Source organism: Abramis brama (genome assembly GCF_963993115.1).
Source record: "Abramis brama genome assembly, chromosome: 1".
In the NCBI taxonomy this organism is placed as follows: Eukaryota; Metazoa; Chordata; class Actinopteri; order Cypriniformes; family Leuciscidae; genus Abramis; species Abramis brama.
In genome coordinates this window covers 71,940,257-71,954,768 of record NC_139963.1, presented here as the reverse complement: position 1 = coordinate 71,954,768, position 14,512 = coordinate 71,940,257, and the positions used below count along the sequence as shown (strand labels likewise).

At 38.7% G+C, this 14,512-nt stretch overlaps 1 protein-coding gene and 1 long non-coding RNA gene across 2 annotated transcripts in view; one reads left to right on the top strand and one right to left on the bottom strand.

Annotated features, from left to right (window-relative positions):
- Positions 1 to 14,512, bottom strand: part of LOC311094760 (uncharacterized protein) — a 154,328-nt gene that overhangs the window by 108,758 nt on the left and 31,058 nt on the right. The window lies entirely within an intron of this gene.
- LOC311094975 lies at positions 571 to 13,247 on the top strand. Its single transcript, XR_014608747.1, has 2 exons — positions 571 to 1,251; positions 8,329 to 13,247. It is a non-coding gene; the product is annotated as an uncharacterized lncRNA (long non-coding RNA).

Here is a 14,512-nt window from a genome sequence, read left to right as displayed (position 1 = left end):
AGATGTGCTTGAAGCAGAATGTAGAAGGAAACGTTGGATTAGTGCGCGTATCTGAGAATCATTCACAGTTGATTCCAGCCGGCCAAAGTGTAGTTCTCTGTGGAGCAGCCTCTGTTGCCGGTTCACATTTAGACAAGTGGGCAGTTGTCGAACACCCGTCTTGTTCCCCTCTACCTTGTGGTCTGATCGTCAAGACATGTATGGTCACACTTGGAGACAACAGACATTGTTACGTGCCCATTGTAGTTGCCAATTCTACCACACACGACATTACAATTCCTCCTAGATGTGTGGTTGCTGAATTGAAGGCGATCCAGTCTGTGTGCTCTGAACATGGGAGTGTAGCAGAACCCATTCCAACATCTGTTCTCGAGTTCAACTTTGGTGATTCACCCATTTCGCCAGAATGGAAAAGCAGACTTACAAGGCGGCTACAAGAAATGCCAGAGGTATTTTCCATGCATCCTCAAGACTTTGGGTGCACGGATAAGGTCAAGCATCGAATCAATCTTGTGGATTAGACACCCTTCAAACATCGGGCAAGGCCCATACATCCGGAGGATCTTGTGGAGAAAGGTGAAGAAGCTCCACCTGAAAGTGTCATTTCATTCACTTCAACCCCGCCTCAAACTCGACGTCAACGCAGAAAGGGTCACAATAAGAAACCTGTAAGAGCTGCTGAAGAATTGTCTGGTTTGCTAAAACACATGACTCTGTGAAGACATATTGTATTGAATGAAAAAGTCTTTTGTTCGTCCCTGTCTCTCTCAAGTCACATGAGAAAGCAATGACAAGGGTCTGTGTTCTCCCATACAAGGGAGCTATTGTAGTTTCAAGAGGGACAGGCATGTGTGTGTGTAGAAAATAGACCAGGCTAGCTGGTATCAGCAGATGTGCATGTGATGTTTAGTTTATTTGTTCTTACAGTGAATATGATGTAATCACCTCGATTAAGGATATATAAAGCAAGGAATCTGGACGGATCTTTGCTCGTCCTTGCAATCCACAGCCCAGGAGGACATCAGTGCCTGGGTGCAGGAAGCCAGAAGACTTAATTGCCTAGCTAACATCACTCTGTTAGTTCAGTACTCTATTATATTCTGTAACAAGTTTTCTTTTCATTTTGATTCTTTTAATAAATATTGTTAAACATTTATTATAATCATCTGACTGGAACTTGGAATTCTTGAGTACGCTTTCACTTTTCTTCCCTGGACCAAAAGGATCCACTCCGGGAGAAAACACCAGAGGGTGAGCATTCATTTCTGTTAAAGAGAATTTATGCACTGTTTGATTGATTATCAGCCTAGCCAAAGAGGCAGCTAGCAACAGGGTTATTGTTGTGTAGCAATTCACGGTTGAAGAGTACCTAAAAAGGTAGATTTATACTACAAAGGGGAAATTTGTTATATTTATAATTCCTATTATCTTTATAATAAAATACGAATTTGTAGAGACTGTTCACCTAACTCTTAGAAGTACGACTAAGGGAGAGGCGCCTTAGTTACCGCGGGATTGTTTATATGTCCTTATTGGATGTAAAATAATTTGGAACGGTATTAATCGTAAGACATTCTTCTACATGGGGGCTCGCCGGTCTTAAATTGTAAAACCGGGAATAAATAAAGAAGCATTCTAATCAATCAAATTGAAATGACCCAGTATTATTCGCAAAAATAATAGAGGACGCTCTATTAGAAAGAGAAGCGAGTACGCGCGGCAGAACCAAAGAGTATCTGTAAAAATTAAAACTAATCCCGAAGAAAGAGGATAAAAAGTTTAACTAGTCTGCATTTTCAAAGGGTAAGAGACCCAAATGACTCAAATGACTCAATTACCACCTGATTTAAATGGAGGTCCGACTCCTAATCAGGAATCAATATACCGTATCACTATAACAAAACGTGATAATTTCCTAAAGCAAAAAACAGCTAGGGAAAAAGATGAGGCTTGGTATATAGGAGATTATGAAATAAATAATGGACAGGAATTCATTTGCACTCAAGCAGCAGATGTAAGGGCCATTGTAGGACGAATTGATGACAATAGAATGAAAGGAGACAAAATTAAAATTCTTTTTGAGCCAGGAATGGAGGTAACATACAAACCAACCACAGATTCCAGTATAGAAGTATACTATGGAAAAACAAGAGTTATGTATGATGGCACGGCTATGCCTCAAAGAAAACGCAGGGATTCTCATGACACAGAAATTTACTATTCTGATGTAGAAAAACCTGGTCCTAGCGCTCAGAAAAGGTTGGACTTTCAAGAAACTAGTCCTGGCCTTCAATACATACCGCTGGCTAATGAATTAGTTCATACTTTAAATAGTATGAGCGGAAAAGCCCAGTTTAAAACCAGAGGTGAAGATACTACCACCGAAGGTGAAGAAACTGAGTGGGATGAGGAAGAAAGTGTAGTTTATCAATGGGACGAACCCATTCCACAGAGAAATAGAGTTAATCAAAGGAATTCTAGACCACTATCTCGTGAAAGAAAGAGTAGTAGTTATGCCAGAGAACACATAGATCTTGCAGGGAGAAAAACTCTAACAAAACCAGGGCATAATCTGAAAGAGAAAATCAGACAAGAGCCTGAATACATGCAAAGAATCTTCCTGGCCGCGACTGGACCAACTTCTGATGAAATATTAGACATGCCAGAAACAAGCCTTAAGGCTAAACACGATATGCTTGCTGAACAAAATGACTCTTGTCAAAAAGCTTTATCGTTGCTACTCCGTCTAACCCTATCGGAGAATAGAGGACGACGTGGTAGAGATCCGATTATGGGTGATATTTTTGAACTCAGAAAAGAGGTTCTGACAGAATCGAAAAACCCCATATTGTATAGGAGACCGTTGCCAGAAATTTCAACAGAGACTGAAATAATTAGACATGACAACCTGTACTCTGAGGAGAAAAGGGTAGACCAAAAACTAACAGAAGGACTAGGCATAAATCTAGCTGAAATTGCTGCTTCCTCTGTGAAAGCTAAGAAAAGAGCAGAAAGTTACCCGCAGGCTAGTGGATCCTATAGAGGACAATACAACCAGTATGAAGATTCTGAGTCCAGCGGATCTGTTTACTCGAGAGAGGATTTTAACCAACAGTCAGACAATATTGCTAGATCGAAAAATGTACATAATATAACAGCCACAGAAGTAGGAATGTTCAATTCAATGAAGTTTGATCCAAAAGATAATATGAGAAACTGCCAGAGAATAGTGCAGCTAGGAAAGAAGCTTAATATCCATGATGAAGATATAGAGCTAATGATGGATCAACTTTTGAATGTAAATATAGGAATTAAGGATGTTTCAATTCACCAGAGAAACATTTCAGGGGAAACTAAAAAAGAAACTTATGAGAAAAGACTGAAGGAAGTAAGGAGCACAGGGTTACTTTTGTTCTGCAAAAATAGGGCCCTGGAGGGAAAAACCACGGCCGAAACTGTGGAAGAACTGTTAATGTTTGACAAAGATCTCCCTGGTCTAAATAAACTAAAATCTTGGGGTTATGAAACTGGCTGGGGAGAATTACAGAACTTTGCGGTGAGATATGACAGACGATCAAAACAGGAAGCAGACAAAAAAGGTAATCGAGAATCAAATTACCGGGACAATAACAAACAGCAAGTTCTAAGACGTTCCGAAAGACTAAAATCTCAAGTTCGGGATGCTCCACAAGGTACGAGGTATTTTGGACAGCCAAAAACCTACAGGGAGAATAGAGATCAGTTTAGATCTGTTGACTTTCAGAGGAGAGGCAGATCGCTGAGCAGAGCAGCACAAAGAAGGCCTAATTGGGAACAAAGACCTACATTCACTAAAACTGCCAGTAAGCAAACTAGCTCTACATTTGTTTCTAGAGATGAATGGGACAAAATGACTCCTGAGCAACAAAACAAAATCAGGGAACAGAGAGCTAAACAAAGAACACCTGCAGAAAAAGCATATGTTACTAGACAAGCTAAACCTAAACATGTCAGACATAACCAAGTTGAGCAGAAACAACAATAGGACATCCTTAGAGGAAAAGCGACCATCCAATCTGACTTAGTTAAAGAACATGAGGGATTCTTTTATATCGACTACCATGGTAGAACGTTCTGTTTAGATACAGGAGCTGAAATTACCTGCCTTACTGACTTACCCGTAGATGCCATAAAACAGAAAGGCATGATGAGGGTGTACAGTTTTAATAAAGCTCAAGGCCCAATTGATACAGACTGGTATTTGTGGAAAGACATAGCCATTATCCCTAATCAGTCAGAGAATCTAATGACATTGCAGGACGCGACTAAAATTGTAGGTAAATTTAATAAGGAAATTAAAGTCAGATGGATGAAAATGGTCGACCTTCAAAAGGAAATTTCAAGAATGGTACAGGAAACCATACTTAATAAAAACAAATTGAGAGAAATCCTGGAAAAACATAAACATGGAGCCGCTAAATTTAAAAATGATGTAGGCCTATTAGGTAAAGAATATGAGTATGAAATAAAGGGAGGAGTGCACAAACCGCAAAGACAATACCCCATTAATAAAAAAGCTTTACCTGAAATCGAAGAAACTATTAAAGAATTGGAAAAATTAGGGGTAATTAAAGAAATAAAAAACCCAATCACAAACTCACCACTGCAGGCCGTCATTAAACCTGATAATTCTTACCGCGTGGTTAATAATTTCAAATCTTTGAATAAGGTTTCGGAACCTGATACAAGATATTTAATTAATGCGAGGGATGTTACCAATGGTTTACCTAAAGGCAGAATATTAACCAAAATTGACTTAGCAAACGGTTACTGGACAGTTCCATTAACTGAAAACAGTATGGCTAAAACTGCGTTTACCTGCCGATCTAAAGCCTATTGTTATACAAGGCTCCCCCAAGGGTTCGTAAACTCGGCTAACGCATTTCAGTCCATCGTAGTCACGCTAATGTCTGGTTTACCTGTGTCAGTTTATGTGGATGACCTTTTGATCATCACCGATGATGCTGATGAACACCTGAAAATCGTAGATGAAGTACTCACTAGATTGATTAAAGCAGGATTTAAACCCAGCTACAAAAAGATCGAAATAGGTAAAGAGGAAGTGGATTTTTTAGGCTTCGCTACAACAGGTATGGATCGAGGACTATCGAAAACTACCAAAGAAAAATTGGAAGATTTGAGACAAAATAGCCCAAAAAGTCTAAAAAATTTACAAAGTTTCATGGGACACATGAATTTTATCAGAGATCTGATACCAGGCTATGCAAAATTAGCAAAACCTCTTTATGGTGCCACGAAAGGCGATAAATTCAATTGGAGTGATGAATTAGAAAATACAAGATTGAAATTAATTGACTTGGCTTTAAACTCAGGTAGAATAGCAAGAAGAGAACATGATCAAAAATTGATCGTTAGTGTTGAAAATACCGCGGATGAAATAGAATTGGTCTTGTATAATGAAAACGATAGGAAAAATCCAATCCAGTTCATGTCATACCCAAAACCTGCTAATCAGCTAAAACAAGAACCAAAATCTGCGACTGATATCTTAGCTAGTATCGCTAAATGCTTGATACCTATAAAAACCTTAGCCCTAGATCAACAAATAATTGTAGAATCTAAAGGTGAAGGCATTACTCAGCTAATGAGGGAATCGAAAAACCTAGTAAGTGAAGCACCTAAAATTCATCAGTTTACATGGGCTAAGTGGAGTAAATTACTACAAGATACTCAGATCATTTTTGGACATAGTAAGCTTAACAAAAAAGACAAAATAACCGAAATACCTAAAGGTGCAAATGTCTGTTACTTTACTGATGGTTCAAAGGAAAACGATGAGGTTTGGTGGGGCTTCATTAGAAAAGAAAAAGGAAGGATAGTGTTCAAACAAAAGGGGCAATTGTCTAGCGAAGACTCAGCACAACTTGCAGAAGTGAGAGCAGTCGTAGAAGCCCTAAGGCATATGAAAGCCACGAACACAGTGAATCCTATTATTGTCTCAGACTCAGACTATGTATACAAAGCACTGACTGAACATATTTCCACTTGGAAACTGAATGGATTTAGCACAGCTAAAGGAAAACCATTAAAACAAAACAGTTTGTGGAAAGAAATTGCATTATTATTAGATGATGTTAAACCAGTAGTATTGCACCAAAGCAGTCATACTGTGCAAACCACATCGGCCGCCAAAGGCAATGCCGAAGTAGACAAATTTATTAGACATAAGACGATCCGAACATCTAAAACTATCAATGTTATCACTAAAACAAGTGAGAATGATATCGTTGAAAAACTGCACATTGACTTAATGCATCCTAGTTTAACTTATATGGCAAAATACTGTAAAGCCACAGGACTTAACATACAGAACCGGAAGTCTACCTACTTTAAAATCAGGAAAAAATGTCCTGAATGTAGGAAAGTAATGACCAGCAGGTTTAATGAGTACGGAGCAATAAAAACAGATAAAGAGAATGAAGAGGTTTCAATGGACTGGGCTGGACCAATCCGCCCTCAAAGTAAATTAAAAAATTGCTACTTTTTAGTAATTGTAGATAACTGTTCAAATTTTCTACAAATATATCCGTGCAAACAAGCTACTAGCTCGGTAGTCGTACAAGCACTTAAAGACTGGATAAGATTTCGGGGTCCGCCCAATAGAATTCGTGGCGACAATGCCCCAAATCTTACAGGAAAGGAAGTTGAAGAATATTGCGATAAAATCGGAGTACAATTAATTAAAAGTGTGAAATATAGCCCGGAATCGAATGGCTTGGCGGAGAACGCGGTTAAGCGATGTAAAGAATTCTTCGTCAAAAACGAAAAACTGGGAGACTGGGATACTTTACTTGACCAATGCACGCATTTTCTAAATTACAGAATCAAACCGAGCGAACTCAAAATTGAAGATCAGCCTGAGCAGGAAAGTTGTAACAACAATCCATTTAAGGTAGGCGATCAAGTAATTATACTACATAAAATCAGAGGTAAGAGATTTAAGCACAAAACTGGAACCGTGGACACGGTGACCAAAATTACTTCAAACACTACTGTGCAATTGGAAAATAACGGGATTTGGTCATTAAGAAACCTAATTAAAGCATAAAAATGAAGAAAGTTGTATTTGAGTCAATAATCGAATCAAAAACAGGATGGGTCAGATGTCAAAATGAAGCATACGAGCTACTAAGAGTCAAAAAGTGGCATGAAGACTGCCCTGATGGTACCATTAGCAAATTGATACCATTCACAAGCTGTTGTATCTGCGAAGCAACTGACATAGCAGAATTACTTTGGGAAGGCCCGAATGAGTCTCGGCCTACAAAAACAAGCTTAAAAACAATCCCTAGCATGGGAGAGCATAACCTTTTCACCTGGTACAATCCGGACGGTAAAATCGGACATTGTGCTTTAGGTGAAATTTCGGTATGTGGAAACTGCAGACTAAGTAAACAACAATGGGTCATTCAAAAGACACAACGAGGAGAAAACAATTGTGTCTGTCGAACCTGTAAAATATGTGAAGAAAAAATAATTTTACTAGGCTCGAAATGTTCTTGTACATTTAGAAACTGTACGTTAGAACTTTGTAACAGATGTGAAAAGCTAGAAGAGCGGAAATGGGTCCAGACGGTCAGTAAAAAAGAAGTCTGGTTAACCCGAAAATCTGAATTAGCCATGGGATGCGTTTCCCAAGGTAAAATCATGTCCGAATGGGTTAGCAATCCGATCCAATTAATGGAACAAGATGAACAAGCATGGCTATACCGCTACTGTGAAATGTCAGGGCTTGGAAACCCCTCCTATACAGACCCTCTAGAGATTGGTTCTGTATTAGGCCAAGTATTGGGACAAATCACATGTTTGGATGCGTGGGAAAGAGTGATCTCACATAACCTAAATGATCCAAAACAAATTATACTCGTAAAAAGACAGGGTCAGTATGAATGCAGCACAGCCGAACAATTTATTATTGCCGAAATTAAAAATATGACCTTCCTCATTGAACAACATAACTGGGAAACCAGAACATGGGAAGACGGTGTAAGAGAAACTACATTAACAAGAAGGTCCAGAAGTCAGATTATTATGACTGGGCAAGCTTGTTATAAAATTAAACATGCAGAAAACAACGCATCCATGATTAAAACTCTGATAGTGAATCTCTGTTGTACCAGAGGTTACATGAACATTGGCTTTGCCATACAGGGTTTTAAAATAGATTGGATAACAGAAGTTAAGCCTTTTAAACAAAGACTTCGGGACTGGCTGCTCAAAAAACACTTCTAGGGTCAGACAGGCAATTCTTTGTTCTCTCACCCACAGCTTAAAAATGCCTAGAGGGGACACAGGGCGAAGGCTACAATCCATACACAGACGACTACGCCAGGAAATGACTGACAATTTACAGGAAGTCCTTGCATGGATAAGTATGACTTTTATCCTTCTTGTATGCATTTTAGCTGGATTCGGAACGAAAGAAACAGAGGACATCTACACTGTTTACCCTTGTTCTAAAATAGAAAAGATAGATAAATTACACTGCTATAATCAGACAATAATGGTTAAAGGTTCACCTTTGATTTTAGCAGGAATAGAATACGATCCTGAAAATAATGCTAAGCTAATAAGAAACTGGATAGCGGATATAGATCCAGAATACTGGAATTGTACTAGTATAGGAAGTTTCATAGATTCAGCTGCAAGTTATGGTCCCACAACTGAAAAAGGGATAACTGTAAAGAAATGGAACAAACTGAAAGTACTGAACCAAACACACGTGTTACTAAAAGGACAAGAAATAGACCTTAATACAGCCAAAAACATTAGTGTGAAAAACTTTGACTTAGTATGGTGGACATATTCGTATGGAAAAACGATTTCCACATTGGAATGGGACTGTGTGACGGGAGAAACCCGCATACAAAGAATAAAAATAATGGATAAAGAAAACCAAGGTAAATTAGAAGTGGCAGATGATTTAGCCGTGACAAATGAATTAGAAGTGACAAGTGATTTAGAAGTAGTAGATGATTCGGAAGTGACAGGTAACATGGAAGAAACCAAAGAAATGGAATCACTAAAATTAAGTTCCATGACACCTGCAGCGCAACGTGCAGGGCCAAAACCAATAGATCGTTGGCTTCGTATGAGTGAATGCGGAGATAAAACTATAATTCATTCAATCCATGAAAACAAACCTATAATTCCTGCAAAAACCACGGAGTGGATAAACTGCTATAATAAACCTCGAGCCACGCCAATGTGTAATAAGATCCTAAACTGTCCGTGGGTAACTAAGATGATTTGGCCAAGTAACAAAGACAGGTCAACGGTTGATCACAAAAAGCAATGTGCTCGTAAACTTAACCCAGAGAAAAAGGTATGGTATTGTGTTATAACAGCTAAGGCCCCGTGGAACCAAACTCTTATGGAAAAATATGAAAAAGATACTATTACCATATGGCACAAATGGATAATGAAGAATTATAATTTCACAGCAGGGACAAGTAGTGAAGCAGACAGAACTACATGGACTGTGAAAGCTACATTAGAAGGAAAGAAGAGACTGAATGGTAATCATAGACATCCATACACCCTAGAATATTTTCAGAATTCAGGCATCCCAGAAAAACTTATAACTACCTCTGGAATAGCAAAATACCTAACAACGAAGGTAATAGATCAACAATACAGGAGTGCATTGTTGTTATATATGATGCAAGGAGGGGAAGCTTTGAAACATTATACCATTGCTAAACGACCGACTGGATACGTAAGATACCATGGAAGACATCAAGATATAAAAGATATACATACTGGAAGAAAAGAAGGAAATTTGATTTGGCCAGTACATATGAAGTATCTAGGCTCACATAAAATCTTGAACTCCTATAGATCCCAAAATATAGGTCAATGGGAAAGTGGCTATTATTTAAAAGTATCTGATCCCGATAGATACTCATGGGGGACTCAGAGCAAAATATATATCAGGCCCACGAAAGGAAACTTCAGGAAAAATTGGAACGCCACAGGTTGGTATGGAGGACCTTGCAGCAGAAGGGATAATTTCGATATTGTAAAATCCTCAAAGGGAAATAGGATAGCATATAAACTAAAGTGTGTCAAGGAATTCGATTTAGGGACAGAAGTATTAATGGTAGGTGAGAGAATGGATAATAAGAGAATAGAATTTTGGAGCGATCGAGTTGAGACTAAATATTTGTGCAAAGGAGATTTATTTGACAATTGGCAACATGCCACATTTAGTGCGCCTATAATGCAATCATATGCCGCCAAGAGCACAAAGGGGAACATCGATAGGAATCACATGTCTTGCAATTTTGAAGCCATGGAAGGGAACCTCTGGAGAGGGGAGAACTTGAAAATTACCCCCCTTGTTCTGAAACAGATGATTGGCGAAACACAGATAAGAAAGATTTGTGCTATAATTCCTTATATTAAATATATAAGTGAATGGAAGGATTTATTACATCCAATCGATGATTTCATTGAAGCGGAAAGCCTTGGCGCGCACTGGATACACCGGTTAGATTACTGGACGAAAACCAGAAGTCCTTCAGACGTAACTCTAATTAAATTAATCGGAAAAATAGTAAAAACAGCATTTGAAGATATAGGTGGAAAAATTAAGGCAGTGGCCACAAGTGTATGGAACACAATGACAGACGCATGGAAAATACTAAAAATTGTACTCTACTGTGGGGGAGGTACAATTGTAATTATTATAATAATGGGTATCATGATTAAATCAGTAAGAATATGTATACATTGGAGGCAACTGAGACAGCTAGCCAACAGAGCCAAATATAGAAAAATACGACTGTCAGCTGACTTTTCGGAGTCCGAGAATGAGAGTGAAGGAGAGTTGCCCAAGGCTAAACAGAGAAACATAAAAATGTAAAGAAGTCGTAAAAACACTCCACTCGTTTACCAACCAGCCAACTGAACTGACCATTTCACTAAGGAACTTTCTTTGAAAAACCTGAACGATGGAATCGATGACAAAGCAAAATTGGGGAAACAATTCCAATGAGACGACTTGTACCACCTTACCGGTAAATAAATTTCAAATTATAACCTACAATGTGATTTTGATCCTTTACTGGATATTTTCTATAATGGGATTACAAGGGGTATACCAAATTCCAATTGCAATATGTAACTTAGCCTCATTTAATTTGGAGAAAAGGCTATACCCGGTAAGCATGATAATTGGACAAGTTGTGAAAAGCCCTAAGATGAAATCCATATTTGGAATTAGAGGCTTAATAGCAATGGAAATCCTCCATATAATACTTGTCTCGGGAAACTTGATAAAGTATTATCTCGAGGTCCAGTACGTAAAATACATAGTATTTGCTTCTACTCTTTCGGTGATTCTGTATATTCTAATACTTGCCACCAGAAGAGTAGAAATGGAAGGTACGAAAATGACTGTTTATGAAATATCTGTAATAACAGCTACATTTATGATAATGATGATTGCAGAATACTATGATGATTATGTGATGTGTGGTATAGCAATATTAATAGTTAGTAATGACTGGTTTTATGTAACAAAACTGTTAAAAGCTGGTAAAGAATATTGTCTCCATATTGAGCTGACAAACCCTTTTGTAATTTACAAATAGGATGCCTCAGCCCTTGGAGGGCAGAAGAAAAAATACATAGATTGCACCTCAGATGGAATTTGTGGACCCAAAAATGTGACTAAGAGACGAATGAACTGTATTATATGTGGAACACTTCCAGGAGGCTTAAGAATAAGATGTTTTTTGATGAATGAATGGCAAGACCTCTGTTCAAATTGTACTGTGATACAAAATGTGAAAATGAGTGAAATTGCACAAGTGACTGTAATTGAACGAGAGAGACGAATGAATCGTCACGGTCCCTGGGTGTCGGGGAGTTTTATAAAATGGTGTATGGCTATGAAATTTAAATGCTGTAAAGCCAGTGAAATTCTAAATGTGCAGGCTGGGTGTAGAAATACTTATACAGCTAGTAGATATCACCTGGAACCAAGGGTATTCCGAAAGAAAAAGAAAAATGGAGGCTTGAAAGAAATAATAGGAATTATTTACAGGCATTGGATCTTGGATAAGCCGAGCCAGCTCGACAATACCAAGCAAAAATTCAGCTATAGTTGTGTTTATGTTCCAACAGAACATCCTCATGCCAGAGGCCCCGGGAAAGTGGACAATGGTACCGCTAACTCTCGACGTGGCCGAAAGAGGACTCATCTTCGCAGTCAACCAATTGAATTTGGACAAACTGCTAAAAGTGTGGCGGAAGAACCACGAATTTCAGTGGCAGCCAGCACTCAAAGCCTGGCACCGGCAGAAAGTTATCCAGAGTCTGAAAACCTGGTGTCTTCAAGCTGGGATGAGCCAGGATCAAGCCAATTCATTAAAACTGATGATATGTAAAAATGATGGAATCAGTCACCGCCTGTACCAATTAGAAATTGACGGCTTTACACCTAGCATTTACTGTACTGATTTTGTAAGCAAAATAGATAGATTTGGTGTAAGGGATTTTGTAGGTAAACTGAAACGTAGACCTAAAGCTAGGCTGAACAAATACAGAAGAGTTAAGGAAGCTCATTCAATGACAAGAGGGGATGTGGAGAAAGGTGAAGAAGCTCCACCTGAAAGTGTCATTTCATTCACTTCAACCCCGCCTCAAACTCGACGTCAACGCAGAAAGGGTCACAATAAGAAACCTGTAAGAGCTGCTGAAGAATTGTCTGGTTTGCTAAAACACATGACTCTGTGAAGACATATTGTATTGAATGAAAAAGTCTTTTGTTCGTCCCTGTCTCTCTCAAGTCACATGAGAAAGCAATGACAAGGGTCTGTGTTCTCCCATACAAGGGAGCTATTGTAGTTTCAAGAGGGACAGGCATGTGTGTGTGTAGAAAATAGACCAGGCTAGCTGGTATCAGCAGATGTGCATGTGATGTTTAGTTTATTTGTTCTTACAGTGAATATGATGTAATCACCTCGATTAAGGATATATAAAGCAAGGAATCTGGACGGATCTTTGCTCGTCCTTGCAATCCACAGCCCAGGAGGACATCAGTGCCTGGGTGCAGGAAGCCAGAAGACTTAATTGCCTAGCTAACATCACTCTGTTAGTTCAGTACTCTATTATATTCTGTAACAAGTTTTCTTTTCATTTTGATTCTTTTAATAAATATTGTTAAACATTTATTATAATCATCTGACTGGAACTTGGAATTCTTGAGTACGCTTTCACTTTTCTTCCCTGGACCAAAAGGATCCACTCCGGGAGAAAACACCAGAGGGTGAGCATTCATTTCTGTTAAAGAGAATTTATGCACTGTTTGATTGATTATCAGCCTAGCCAAAGAGGCAGCTAGCAACAGGGTTATTGTTGTGTAGCAATTCACGGTTGAAGAGTACCTAAAAAGGTAGATTTATACTACAAAGGGGAAATTTGTTATATTTATAATTCCTATTATCTTTATAATAAAATACGAATTTGTAGAGACTGTTCACCTAACTCTTAGAAGTACGACTAAGGGAGAGGCGCCTTAGTTACCGCGGGATTGTTTATATGTCCTTATTGGATGTAAAATAATTTGGAACGGTATTAATCGTAAGACATTCTTCTACAATCTTAAAGCCGTGAAGAAACATCTTCAAGAATTACTCAATGTGGGAGTCATACGAGAATCTCAATCTCCTTACTCTTCACCCATTGTGGTAGTCAGAAAAAAGAGTGGCGACATCCGATTATGCATTGATTATCGGAAATTAAATCAAAAGACCATCAAGGATGCATATGCACTCCCCAAACTTGAGGACACATTCATGGCTTTAACGGGATCTAAGTGGTTTTCAGTACTTGACCTAAAATCTGGTTATTACCAAATTGAGGTCGAAGAAGCTGACAAGGCAAAAACAGCTTTTGTATGCCCGCTAGGATTTTAGGAATTTAATCGGATGCCACAAGGGGTCACTAACGCCCCAAGCACCTTCCAGCGGATTATGCAAAAGTGTATGGCAGACATAAACCTTCGCGAGGTCTTGGTGTTCATAGACGACATTATAGTATTCTCCAAGGATTTGGAAGAACACGAGGAAAGACTGTCTAGAGTCCTAAATAGACTTAAAGAGTATGGTCTTAAACTTGCTCCAGAGAAATGCGTCTTTGCACAAACCTCGGTTAAGTACCTCGGCCATATAGTGTCAGACCAAGGAGTGAAAACTGATCCCGATAAAGTAGCAGCTGTCAAAACCTGGCCGGTTCCTAAAAATTTGAAAGAACTTCGCTCCTTTCTTGGATTTGTTGGATATTACCGACGTTTTATCAATGATTTTTCCAAGAAGGTGAAGCCTTTAAATGAGTTAACTTCAGGGTACCCCCCTACTCGGCGGAACTTTAAGTCAGTGAGTAATGTCCAGTACCGGAACCCTAAAGATCTCTTTAATGGCAGATGGACAACTGCTTGTCAGGA